The sequence below is a fragment of the Porites lutea genome, chromosome 11, assembly GCF_958299795.1.
Source record: "Porites lutea chromosome 11, jaPorLute2.1, whole genome shotgun sequence".
Classification (NCBI taxonomy): Eukaryota; Metazoa; Cnidaria; class Anthozoa; order Scleractinia; family Poritidae; genus Porites; species Porites lutea.
In genome coordinates, this window is record NC_133211.1 from 26,261,785 (window position 1) to 26,276,452 (window position 14,668).

A 14,668-nucleotide genomic window follows, 5' to 3' on the forward strand; every position below is an offset into this window, starting at 1 on the left:
GGCCTGTGACCTGTGGCCTGACCTGTGACCTGTGACCTGCACTTTAGCCCCGCCTAGATAAAGAAATACATCAACTACGTACGAGATTTGACCATGCCACTCAATCATCCGACGCAACTCTGCCAGGATAAGTTCACAATCAAGGATAAAGAATTAAGAATCTTAATCATCAATTCTTGTCGTCTTAAAGGTGTAATAGAACCGTAAACAATTCAACTCTGACAACTCTTCTACTCTACCACAGCCATCGCACTTTTTTAATATCTCGAAGACTTAATTTTGGGCCTTTCACTTGAAAATATAAACTCTTCTACATACGTATTGGAGGGTTGGCCCTTCTATTAGTCTTGTGTGTCTTCTAAACACAACCACAGGTAAAAAGCCTGCATCTAGAGAGGTGCCAAGCGAGTCAAAAGGTCGGGTCTCGAGGAACAGTGACTGTTCACTACTCACGTTCTTAGCGTAGTAAACCGCAAGACGCAAGACCAGAAGAAAGGAAAACGTAAGCTCCACATCACCGCGGAAAAAATTGGTTAAAGCAAAGAAAGCAATGACCAGCGTGAAGTGAATTCGCTTTTGGTCCTGTTGTAGAATCGCCGCGAAGACGAACTTCTCGTTGTTATTCCCAGCGAGTCTCGCGCATGCTCGCTACAGTTCTCGAATGATTGACAGATTTCTTAACTGGGGCGATCATGGAAAGCCGAAAAGCGGCAAGATCAAAGGCCGTTGCCAGCCCCCCTGGCTTGGAAATTATATCAAATGTGAGTTTTCTTATTTCTTCCTGTTTCAATGGCCCAAAATGATTATTAGTGTTTTGGTTACATGGATGACAGTAGACTGCAATGTGGCTGTCAGAGTTGTTCTGTCGTTTTAGTTGTGCACTGTAGATCAATCCAAAAATGCCCGATTTTTTGCTCGTTTGCAGACACTGAGTTTAGATCAGATAAAATAAGAAAATTTTCGTCTTGTCCGTGGCTACTTAACAAATGTTATGGTTTTAGAAAGTAGTTTTGTGATGTGTTGTATCGCATACAAAACATAAACTTCGCTCGTTAAATTTTGAGGGTTCTTTGAGTTACAGAAAATGGTGAAAATTTGCTTATAAAAATGGCGTCCGAGGGGGTAGAATAAAGTGATGCTCGTATCTCTAATACAAGAGCAGTGAAGAACCTATGTTTGGTATATTTGTCCAATACTCCAACAGACCTATCTGTGATGTTAGTATGAACTTATTCTGTTGACCCCCTTCCGTTGACATTTTTAACATTTTGCCCGGTTTTCTCTGACAACCACTCTTAAATTGCTTGAAAGGGACAAAATAATAATAATAATAAAAAAACACTGGTAAGCCTTAAAAAGTTTTTCATACTTCATTTTTCTTAAAGAAAATTACTGCAAAAAACCGTGGATGAAGATCCTGTTGCTCGTCAACGTTGGATCTCCAGAAAAGAGATCTAATCAGCTAAAATATTAAGAACAAAAAACGAGAAGTTTAAGGGCCTGTTAACATGGAGGTGGGGGACCCCAGGTAGGTGAGGCAACCCGCTTTGGTGGGTAACCCGCCTGTCCACATAATCTCTCATTTTGATTTGATCACGTTTATATGATAGGTGGGGTGACCCGCCGCATGTTACCTCGCCTATCTGGGGTCCCCCACCTCCACGTAAACAGGCCCTAAAGACTACTGCACAGCTGATAACAACGTTTATAAATAACTAAAGATAATACTCGCGCGCTCTGATTAGCCGAGAGATGTGTTTGCATGAGAGTATGTAAACATGTGTGGAGTCAAGATGTTTTGCTCTTCGCGCGCTAATCACACAAGCACGAATTTTAAAACGGTTTTTGAATTTCGAATTCTCCCAATCCCATTAGTGTTTATATCAGGCTATGCAAACACAGGAAAAAAGTTTTCTATTGCTTAACTATTCCTTTTTTTAAAAAAATACTGTTACTTTGCCGTTTACAAGCAATTTATTTGTAAACGTTAAGTTTCACAGTGCATAAGGAAATGTACCGAATTTACGCAAATTAACGCCGCGGCGCTTATTAACTTTTTCTCCAAAAAATGCGGTGCTTATTTGAGAGCGGCGCTAAATACCATAGTAATACCGCCTAGTACCGTATTTACACGAATAAGCGCCGCGCCGCCAATTAACTCCCCCAATGCGGCGCTTATTCGAGTAATTACTGTAATTGGCAACTTAAGAGTTTATTACATTTAGGGCAAATTGATATTACATTTAGGACAAAATGTTATTACATTGAGAACTTTATTACATTTAGGGTCGTTTATTACATTTTGGCCTTCTACAGATGACATGATTGCATGAAAATTGACGCCTCTATCATATTAGTATTAAAGGACTACATGCATGCTTGTCCAATTTATTTATTAATTTAATTTTTTGGTTAGTTGATCCAGAGTTTTTGGCGTACGTTTTACAGACGCGATTTACATGTGAAAACCGCAATTTCGAGTAGACAAAGCAACAATGCAAATGCTCAATTTAAACACGAAAACTATTGAATGTAAACACTTCATTCATTACCTCAAACGATTTCCGCAGACTTTGTCCCTTTGTTTTGTATTTGCCTACATCTATTAAAACACAACTATCGTTGTTTTCTTATTCTTGTCCAAAGTTTCAGTGCTTGTACATTTTCAAGAATAGTTGATAGTTTCCATGAATGCAAACTTTCATCAGTTTGGTCTTACATTTTCCTTTCAAATGGCCCAGAGAAGAAGCCAAGACAAAACAACATTCACAGCAACAAGAAGCCAAAAAACTTCGCCGAAGAACCACCGTCAGCTAAGGAGACTATGCGCTGATTGGTTAGTTTGCATTGCCTTTTGTATTTACTGGCATTTGATTGGCTCAGACCAGCTGTCCTATTTTTCTTAAATTGGACAGTTTGCCTGTTTGTAAAGGAAAGTCATATCTGAAACTATCCAAATTAATCCTTAATTGGACAGTTGGTAAAAATTAAGGGATAATAGCTTTGCTGACAATATGGGATTAACTAACAGCTATATGATATAGATGCGAAATATGATCAGAGATAAATAGTACAGAAAAATGGTGCGGACAACGTGCATAATTGTTCAAGTTAGTGCTAAAACCACAAAATTTGGCAGAGGTATAGAGGTCAATACCCTCAGTAGATCTGGATAAGAAGTCACGTGTCAAACTGAATACTTCCAGTTTTATGGCCATGGAATTAATTATCTTTAAAACAGCAAAAAACACAGTCTTTAAGTCAAAGCACGGGTCCGAAATTTGTAAGAGCGATAAACTACAGAAAAGTGCACTTTGCTATTCATAGAAGCACGCCCTCAGAGGGAGACTTCCAGATTTATAGATAAGGAATACATTATAATTAAATTAGGAAAATTATGCATGTTTAAGCTTGTACGTACTTTAACTCTTGTGTATGGACAAGTGTTAACGTTATGAATAATTCTAGATAGGACGTCCTTCGCCTCCTTTTAATTACTTCCAGTTGTACAGCTATGGAATGGATTATATAAAAGGTCAGAAAAAGAGCATTTTTAAAGTTATCTGCATTGCGAAGTGTATTTCTATGGTTGGAACCACGCCCTCGGTGGATACTTACAGAGACATAGCTGTTACATTGGTATTAGTGAAAGTGTACAGTAGGGTACAAAAATGTGTGCACATGTCATAATTCTGTACTGGGTCGTGTGGTGGCTCTGTCACACCTCAGTTGGACCACCTTGCCGCGACAATTTATGAAACTTGTAATTAAAAACACATTATAAAATCATCTATGTCCATTAAGTGGGCCAACTCGAGAAGAATCGCACGTATGTCCAAGAAGGTGAACAGACACCACCAGCGTCCAATGTTTCACTGTACGCCCTCCAAGCTTGACGTACAAGGGGCCAAAAATGTCAATTCCCGAGAAGGAAAAGAGTGGCTGATAAGCCATCATGCGACTTGTCCGAAACGGTAACATTTGCTGAGGTATTGGCTTGGTATGAAATTTCTTGCAGACAATACATCGACTGAGAAGAGAGCAAACTACCTTCCTGATCTGAAAATCAAAAACCTTTAAGCGTATGTTCACGCCTAAGGTGATCGATCAATTCATGGGTGTGGTGAATCATCGTTCTTGTAGCAAAGCTAGTGATCCTTTGGGAGATATGTCCAGGATCGATCTTGTTAGCAAAAATTTGCTAGCAAATGTTTTTCGCAATTGTCGCAAAAGAAATAATTGAGAAAAAACTATGTCAGAAAATCACTAACAAAAATCGCAAAAATCGCAAGAATAACAAATCTAACAAGAATCAAGACTTAGAAAAAAAAGAAGCCAAAGAAGGGCCCCGAAATGTCCGCAAATATCGCAAAAATCGCAAATATAACAAGGATTTTTCTTGCTAGCGACAAACACCCATGAAAAATATCGCAAAAATCGCAAAAATAACAAATCTAACAAGATTCTACACTTAGAAAAAGAACAAGCCAAGGAGGGCCCCGAAATGTCCGCAAATATCGCAAAAATCGCAAATATAACAAGGATTTTTCTTGCTACCTACAAACACCCATGACAAATATCGCAAAAATCGCAAAAATAACAAATCTAACAAGAATCAAGACTTAGAAAAAGAAGAAGCCAAGGAGGGCCCCGAAATGTCCACAAATATCTCAAAAATCGCAAATATAACAAGGATTTTTCTTGCTAGCTAAAATCACCCATGACAAAAATCGCAGATATAACAAATGTAACAAAATTCCTGACTTAGAAAGCAAAGAAGCCAAGAGGGGCCCCGAAATGTCCGCAAATATCGCAAAAATCGCAAATATAACAAGGATTTTTCTTGCTAGCTACAAACACCCATGACAAATATCGCAAAAATAACAAATCTAACAAGAATCAAGACTTAGAAAAAGAAGAAGCCAAGAAGGGCCCCGAAATGTCCGCAAATATCGCAAAAATCGCAAATATAACAAGGATTTTTCTTGCTAGTTACAAACACCCATGACAAATATCGCAAAAATCGCAAAAATAACAAATCTAACAAGAATCACGACTTAGAAAAAGAAGAAGCCAAGAAGGGCCCCGAAATGTCCGCAAATATCGCAAAAATCGCAAATATAACAAGGATTTTTCTTGCTAGCTAAAAACACCCATGACAAATATCGCAAAAATCGCAGAAATAACAAATGTAACAAAATTCTAGACTTAGAAAGAAAAGAAGCCAAGAAGGGCCCCAAAATGTCCGCAAATATCGCAAAAATCGCAAAAGTAACAAGGTTTTTTCTTGCGTGCTGAAAACACCCGTGACAAATATCGCAAATATCGCAAAAATAACAAATTTAACAAAATTTCTGACTTAGAAAGCAAAGAAGCCAAGAAGGGGTCCAAAATGTTCGCAAATATGGCAAAAATCGCAAAAGTAACAAGGATTTTTCTAGCTAGGTTAAAACACCCATGACAAATATCGCAAAAATCGCAGAAATAACAAATGTAACAAAATTCTAGACTTAGAAAGAAAAGAAGCCAAGAAGGGCCCCTAAACGTCCGCAATTATCGCAAAAATCGCAAAAGTAACAAGGATTTTTCTTGCGAGCTGAAAACACCCGTGACAAATATAACAAGGATTTTTCTTGCTAGCTAAAAACACCCATGTCAAATGTCGAAAAAATCGCAAAAGTAACAAATCTAACAAGATTCTAGACTTAGAAAAAGAAGAAGCCAAGGAGGGCCCCGAAATGTCCGCAAATATCGCAAAAATCGCAAATATAACAAGGATTTTTCTTGCTAGCTACAAACACCCATGAAAAATATCGCAAAAATCGCAAAAATAACAAATCTAACAAGATTCTACACTTAGAAAAAGAACAAGCCAAGGAGGGCCCCGAAATGTCCGCAAATATCGCAAATATAACAAGGATTTTTCTTGCTACCTACAAACACCCATGACAAATATCGCAAAAATCGCAAAAATAACAAATCTAACAAGAATCAAGACTTAGAAAAAGAAGAAGCCAAGGAGGGCCCCGAAATGTCCACAAATATCTCAAAAATCGCAAATATAACAAGGATTTTTCTTGCTAGCTAAAATCACCCATGACAAAAATCGCAGATATAACAAATGTAACAAAATTCCTGACTTAGAAAGCAAAGAAGCCAAGAGGGGCCCCGAAATGTCCGCAAATATCGCAAAAATCGCAAATATAACAAGGATTTTTCTTGCTAGCTACAAACACCCATGACAAATATCGCAAAAATAACAAATCTAACAAGAATCAAGACTTAGAAAAAGAAGAAGCCAAGAAGGGCCCCGAAATGTCCGCAAATATCGCAAAAATCGCAAATATAACAAGGATTTTTCTAGCTAGTTACAAACACCCATGACAAATATCGCAAAAATCGCAAAAATAACAAATCTAACAAGAATCACGACTTAGAAAAAGAAGAAGCCAAGAAGGGCCCCGAAATGTCCGCAAATATCGCAAAAATCGCAAATATAACAAGGATTTTTCTTGCTAGCTAAAAACACCCATAACAAATATCGCAAAAATCGCAGAAATAACAAATGTAACAAAATTCTAGACTTAGAAAGAAAAGAAGCCAAGAAGGGCCCCAAAATGTCCGCAAATATCGCAAAAATCGCAAAAGTAACAAGGTTTTTTCTTGCGAGCTGAAAACACCCGTGACAAATATAACAAGGATTTTTCTTGCTAGCTAAAAACACCCATGTCAAATGTCGAAAAAATCGCAAAAGTAACAAATCTAACAAGATTCTAGACTTAGAAAAAGAAGAAGCCAAGGAGGGCCCCGAAATGTCCGCAAATATCGCAAAAATCGCAAATATAACAAGGATTTTTCTTGCTAGCTACAAACACCCATGAAAAATATCGCAAAAATCGCAAAAATAACAAATCTAACAAGATTCTACACTTAGAAAAAGAACAAGCCAAGGAGGGCCCCGAAATGTCCGCAAATATCGCAAAAATCGCAAATATAACAAGGATTTTTCTTGCTACCTACAAACACCCATGACAAATATCGCAAAAATCGCAAAAATAACAAATCTAACAAGAATCAAGACTTAGAAAAAGAAGAAGCCAAGGAGGGCCCCGAAATGTCCACAAATATCTCAAAAATCGCAAATATAACAAGGATTTTTCTTGCTAGCTAAAATCACCCATGACAAAAATCGCAGATATAACAAATGTAACAAAATTCCTGACTTAGAAAGCAAAGAAGCCAAGAGGGGCCCCGAAATGTCCGCAAATATCGCAAAAATCGCAAATATAACAAGGATTTTTCTTGCTAGCTACAAACACCCATGACAAATATCGCAAAAATAACAAATCTAACAAGAATCAAGACTTAGAAAAAGAAGAAGCCAAGAAGGGCCCCGAAATGTCCGCAAATATCGCAAAAATCGCAAATATAACAAGGATTTTTCTTGCTAGCTAAAAACACCCATGACAAATATCGCAAAAATCGCAGAAATAACAAATGTAACAAAATTCTAGACTTAGAAAGAAAAGAAGCCAAGAAGGGCCCCAAAATGTCCGCAAATATCGCAAAAATCGCAAAAGTAACAAGGTTTTTTCTTGCGTGCTGAAAACACCCGTGACAAATATCGCAAATATCGCAAAAATAACAAATTTAACAAAATTTCTGACTTAGAAAGCAAAGACGCCAAGAAGGGGTCCAAAATGTTCGCAAATATGGCAAAAATCGCAAAAGTAACAAGGATTTTTCTAGCTAGGTTAAAACACCCATGACAAATATCGCAAAAATCGCAGAAATAACAAATGTAACAAAATTCTAGACTTAGAAAGAAAAGAAGCCAAGAAGGGCCCCTAAACGTCCGCAATTATCGCAAAAATCGCAAAAGTAACAAGGATTTTTCTTGCGAGCTGAAAACACCCGTGACAAATATAACAAGGATTTTTCTTGCTAGCTAAAAACACCCATGTCAAATGTCGAAAAAATCGCAAAAGTAACAAATCTAACAAGATTCTAGACTTAGAAAAAGAAGAAGCCAAGGAGGGCCCCGAAATGTCCGCAAATATCGCAAAAATCGCAAATATAACAAGGATTTTTCTTGCTAGCTACAAACACCCATGACAAATATCGCAAAAATCGCAAAAATAACAAAGCTAACAAGATTCTTCATTTAGAAAAAGAAGAAGCCAAGAAGGGCCCCAAAATGTCCGCAATTATCGCAAAAATCGCAAAAGTAACAAGGCTTTTTCTTGCGTGCTGAAAACGCCCGTGACAAATATCGCAAATATCGCAAAAATAACAAATTTAACAAAATTTCTGACTTAGAAAGCAAAGAAGCCAAGAAGGGGTCCAAAATGTTCGCAAATATGGCAAAAATCGCAAAAGTAACAAGGATTTTTCTAGCTAGGTTAAAACACCCATGACAAATATCGCAAATATCGCAAAAATAACAAATTTAACAAAATTCCAGACTTAGAAAGAAAAAAAGCCAAGAAGGGCCCCTAAACGTCCGCAATTATCGCAAAAATCGCAAAAGTAACAAGGATTTTTCTTGCGAGCTGAAAACACCCCTGACAAATATAACAAGGATTTTTCTTGCTAGCTAAAAACACCCATGTCAAATGTCGCAAAAATCGCAAAAATTACAAATCTAACAAGATTCTAGACTTACAAAAAGAAGAAGCCAAGGAAGGCCCCGAAATGTCCGCAAATACCGCAAAAATGGCAAATATAACAAGGATTTTTTCTTGCTAGCTAAAAACACCCATGACAAATATCGCAAAAATAGCAAAAATAACAAATGTAACAAAATTGTAGACTTAGAAAAAGAAGAATTCAAGGAGGGCCCCAAAATGTCCGCAATTATCGCAAAAATCGCAAAAGTAACAAGGATTTTTTCTTTGCTAGCTAAAAACACACTAGACAAATATCGCAAAAATCGCAAATATAACAAATCTAACAAAATTCTAGACTTAGAAAGAAAAGAAGGCAAGAAGGACCCCGAAATGTCCGCAAATATCGCAAATATAACAAGGATTTTTCTTGCTAGGTAAAAACAGCTTTTTTCTTTGCTAGCTAAAAACACACTAGACAAATATCGCAAAAATCGCAAATATAACAAATCTAACAAAATTCTAGACTTAGAAAGAAAAGAAGGCAAGAAGGACCCCGAAATGTCCGCAAATATCGCAAATATAACAAGGATTTTTCTTGCTAGGTAAAAACAGCCACTACAAATATCGCAAAAATCGCAAAAATAACAAATCTAACAAGAATCAAGACTTAGAAAAAGAAGAATTTAAGGAGGGCCCCAAAATGTCCGCAATTATTGCAAAAATCGCAAAAGTAACAAGGTTTTTTCTTGCTAGCTTAAAACGCCCGTGACAAATATGGCAAAAATCGCAGAAATAACAAATGTAACAAAATTCCTGACTTAGAAAGCAAAGAAGGACAAAGTATGGCAGGATCACTAGGCACATGAACCAAGATCGCTTCCTGTTTTATATTTTAAATATTTGCGATTTAAAGAATAAGAAGATTGTGAAAAATCGCATATTGCATGCTTAGGATTTTCACCCTAGTAAAATGTCACTGTTACAATTTGGTCAAATAAAAAAAATAGCCAAATAATTGTGACAGTAGGCTTGTTATAGCGCTTTCTTAGTCGAAATTTAGTGTTCTGCAGTATGCCAATAATGGGTTAGACTGTATCTGTGACAATGTAATTTTCATTTTTTGGGTTTTTTGTAGCTTCAAACGTCCACAAAGGGTATTTCTTAAAATCAGAGGTTGTAAGTGAACCAATCATGTTATGACATTTTGTATTTGTATGGCCTAGGTCTTTTGGTCTCTTTTCTCGGTGGTTTTGTTATTTTTGTTCATGATTCGTGAGTAATAGAGCGAAGGACACATAAATGCACAATTGGATCAATTGTTATTTAAAATAAATGGATTGGCATACACATATAACATTCATTGGGATGGTTGTTGTTTAACTATAAGCCTTGATTTAAAAGGGAAGGATTACAAAGTCACTGGCAATCCCTGTTTAAAAAACTTTGGGTATTGCACAGCGACATTCATGTATAATGCCTGTTTTCTTTCCCCCAATGTGCTCTTCTTGATATTTTGAACGATGGTTGCGGTGGGTTCTTTGGCATGAAAGTTCTGCTACCACCCCCTTTTATTGCTTAAAATTTGCCCCCTTCTGTGGGCGGCACTCCTTTTTATGCATTGTAGCTGTATGTTGATGGAAGAACGAAGTATACACAGATTGATATGACAGTATTTTGCTACTGTCAGTAATTTCGGGGTCCTTCTTGCCTTCCTTTTTTTTCTAAGTCTGGAATTTTGTTACATTTGTTATTTTTGCGATTTTTGCGACATTTGTCACGGGTGTGTTAAGCTAGCGGGAAAAATCCTTGTTACTTTTGCGATTTTTGCGATATTTGCGGACATTTCGGGGCCCTTCTTGGCTTCTTTTCTTTGTAAGTCTGGAATTTTGTTACATTTGGTATTTTTGCGACATTTGCGATATTTGTCATGGGTGTTTTTAGCTAACATGAAAAATCCTTGTTACTTTTGCGATTTTTGCGATATTTGCGGACATTTCAGGGCCCTTCTTGGCTTCTTCTGTTTCCAAGTGTTGATTCTAGTTAGATTTGTTATTTTTGCGATATTTGTCACGGGTGTTTTTAGCTAGCAAAAAAAAATCCTTCTTACTTTTGCGATATTTGCGGACATTTCGGGACCCTTCTTGGGTGGTTTTAGGTAACATGAAAAATCCTTGTTACTTTTGCGATTTTTGCGATATTTGCGGACATTTAGGGGCCCTTCTTGGGTGTTTTTAGGTAACATGAAAAATCCTTGTTACTTTTGCGATTTTTGCGATATTTGCGAACATTACAGGGCCCTTCTTGGCTTCTTCTGTTTCCAAGTCTTGATTCTTGTTAGATTTGTTATTTTTGCGATATTTGTCACGGGTGTTTTTACCTAGCAAAAAAAAAAATCCTTGTTACTTTTGCGATTTTTGCGATATTTGTGGACATTTGGGGGCCCTTCATGGGTGTTCTTAGGTAACATGAAAAATCCTTGTTACTTTCGCGATTTTTGCGATATTTGCGGACATTACAGGGCCCTTCTTGGCTTCTTCTTTTTCCAAGTCTTGATTCTTGTTAGATTTGTTATTTTTGCGATTTTTGTCACGGGTGTTTTTACCTAGCAAAAAAAAAAATCCTTGTTACTTTTGCGGGTGCGATATTTGCGGACATTTCGGGGCCCTTAATGGGTGTTTTTAGGTAACATGAAAAATCCTTGTTACTTTTGCGATTTTTGCGATATTTGCGGACATTTCGGGGTCCTTCTTGGCTTCTTCTGTTTCCAAGTCTTGATTCTTGTTAGATTTGTTATTTTTGCGATATTTGTCACGGGTGTTTTTGGCTAGCCAAAAAAATCCTTGTTATATTTGCGATTTTTGCGGACATTTCGGGGCCTTTCTTGGGTTCTTCTGTTTCCAAGTCTTGATTCTTTTTAGATATGCTATTTTTGTCACGGGTGTGTTCAGCTAGCGGGAAAAATCCTTGTTACTTTTGCGATTTTTGCGATATTTGAGGACATTTCGGGGCCCTTCTTGGCTTCTTTTCTTTGTAAGTCTGGAATTTTGTTATATTTTGTATTTTTGCGATGTTTGTCACGGGTGTTTTTAGGTAGCGAAAAAAATCCTTGTTACTTTTGCGCTTTTTGCGATATTTGCGGACATTTCAGGGCCCTTCTTGGCTTCTTCTGCTTCCAAGTCTTGATTTCTTGTTAGATTTGTTATTTTTGCGACTTTTGCGATGTTTGTCACCGGTGTTTTCAACTAGCAAGAAAGATCCTTGTTACTTTTGCGATATTTGCAGACATTTCGGGGTCCTTCTTGGCTTCTTTTTTTTCTTAGTCTTGATTTTTGTTAGATTTGTTATTTTTGCGATTTTTGCGATATTTGTAAGCCATTTTCTGACATAATATTTTCTCAATTATTTCTTTTGCGACAATTGCGAAAGCAATTTGCTAGCAAATTTTTGCTAACAAGATCGATCCTGGACATAAGTGTCCTTTGGAGGTTGGTCTGATTTGTAGAGTTGATGGCGGGGGTAGCACACGCCCTCAAAACGCCGTGGTCATCAAGTACAGAATCGATTCAATCTGGCGATTTTATTAGATGGCTTGACACTACCTTAAAGTTTGAGATCCTTGATTTCTCACGCATTGTCCGAATGCTGAACGATCCTTGCAATGCCTGTAGTAGCAGCATCATAATCATCTGAAGAAATACGGACAAACCAAGCTATAAGGACTAGCTATAAATGTATTCCAAACAGATGAACTAGTGAGCAGGCTGTGAAGAACATGTGCAGGTGCTACTGTGAGACGCAGGGATCAAGGGTTTAAACTTTAAGCACCAGGCTCAACATGAGACTCGTTCTTTAACTCTAATTCTTCAACCAGAATATTTCTGAGTGCTGCATTAGGCCAGCGGGATTCAGGTCGCCATAGAAACTCAGGCCCTCGTAGTCATCAGTGATTTAAGTTTAACTTCAAGGGGAATCAAGCCACGCAAAATGCTGTCAGATGGATTTAGGAATCCGAGATTTCTCTCTTATTTCCTTTACACGATTGGCAACGTCAAATAGAAGGGACGTTTACATTCTTCAAGTAGTGCAGCCAGCACTATGTCGTTATCTGTCCAGTACTTCGTGCATTTGATAAGCAGATCCACTTTCTTTATTAGCATCTTTTGCGTGTCGACGCTACAGCTGCTTGTAGTTTAAGCCTTGGAATACTTACAAACTTAAATGGAGCATTTCTTGCCTTTCCCTTGACCAACGAACAATGCTTAAAACCAGCCAAATCATCAACTCTTAGGTATACTGATGCACCGTAGCCAACTTCTGACGTATCAGAGGAAATATGCAGTTGCAGTTTACACTTAAAGCCACCCATTTGGGAAGTAGCAACGTGGGAGGCGAAGCTGAGTCAGAGATGGCAGATGATTGGCCCGAGACCTCAAACTGATAAGGAAGCCCTCTTCCAAAGGCTCATCCCAATCCAACTTTGCCTTCCAGATGTCCTGTATTAGAGCACTAGCAGTAATGGTTTCGTGTGCTGCGAAGCCAAGACGATCGTACTAGGAACAAATGGAAGACAGGATTCCTCACGTTGTCTCAGGACGAATAAAGTCCTTTATTTAAAACCCTCGTTCATTTGTTTCTACAAACCACCGCACCACAAATGCTCTCTCCGAGGGTAACTCATTAGAGTCAAGTTTCACTTCCGGAGTGAATTTTCGTCGGAAGGTACCGTGGGCAGAACACTTCCAATTTGATGTGAACTTAGTGAGGCGAACACAACCACGGCCTAACATTTTAGCGAGATCGGATGCTGTACTGCTCGCCGATTTCTCATCACTGAAGGACGGTGGGCAACGTCGACGTAAAAGTGTTTAGCAACAATGGCTTCAATCGCCGGGTTGAAACCTTAGGCATTTTCAGTGGCTGTTCTCCATAAATGGGAATTGGCGCTCGATAAATGTGTCTGGTTATTTTTTTCATTTTGTGAGAATTAATTCCAGGACTGCTAAACTGGAAGTATTAAATTTAGGTCGTGACCTCATTTGAGATGCATGGAAATATTATTGACGGGATGGAGGTACAGAAAAATGACATGTGCGAGCATTTTTGGTACCCTATTGGCACTTTCAGTAAACCAATGTAACATCTATTTCTCTGTAAGTATCCATCAAAGGCGTGGTTCCATCCACAGAAATACACTTCGCAATGTAGCTAACCACAGTAACATTTTGAATCTTTCCATCCTAAAAATGCTCTTTCTCAGACCTTTTTGTGTAATCGATTCCATAGCTGTACAACTGGAAGTACTTGTAAGGAGGCGAATGACGTCCTATCTAGAATTATTCTTAACATTAACACTTATCCATAAACAAGAGTTAAAGTACGTACAAGCTTAAACAGTGCATAATTTTCGTAATTTGATTATAATGTATTCCTCATCTTTAAATCTGGAAGTCTCCCTCTGAGAGCGTGCTTCTATGAATAGTAAAGTGCACTATTCTGTACTTTATCGCTCCTTACAAATTTCGGACCCGTGCTTTGACTTGAAGACTGTGTTTTTGCTGTTTTAAAGATAGTTAATTCCGAGGCCTTAAAACTGGAAGTAATCAGTTTGGGGCGTGACGTCCTACCCAGTATTGATCAAGGTATTCGTCCCTATACCTCTGCCAAATTTCGTGCTTTTAACACTATTTTGAACAATGTTGCACCATTTTCCTATGCTAAAATGGAGCAGTAAATAATAATAATAATAATAATAGGTCTTTATTTTTTTTAAGCAAAAATACATGCTAAAAACCGAGAACACTTGCGTTAAAAACAGCAGAAAAGAGTTACAAGGCTTAAAAAAAATTCCATTTAGAAGCAGTGAATTTAACATTCATATTACATTAAATGGCTACTCTATATTTGAAAAATAGCCTATTAAAAAATCTATTTTTAAAACGCTGGGTATTAACCCTAGGGAGTGGACTGCTTGGAACTCGGAGGCGCTCTGAACTTTCTTTCGTTTTGGCAACAGAAGGGTGCAGTGGGTGAAGAATGTTACAATAATAATAATAATAATA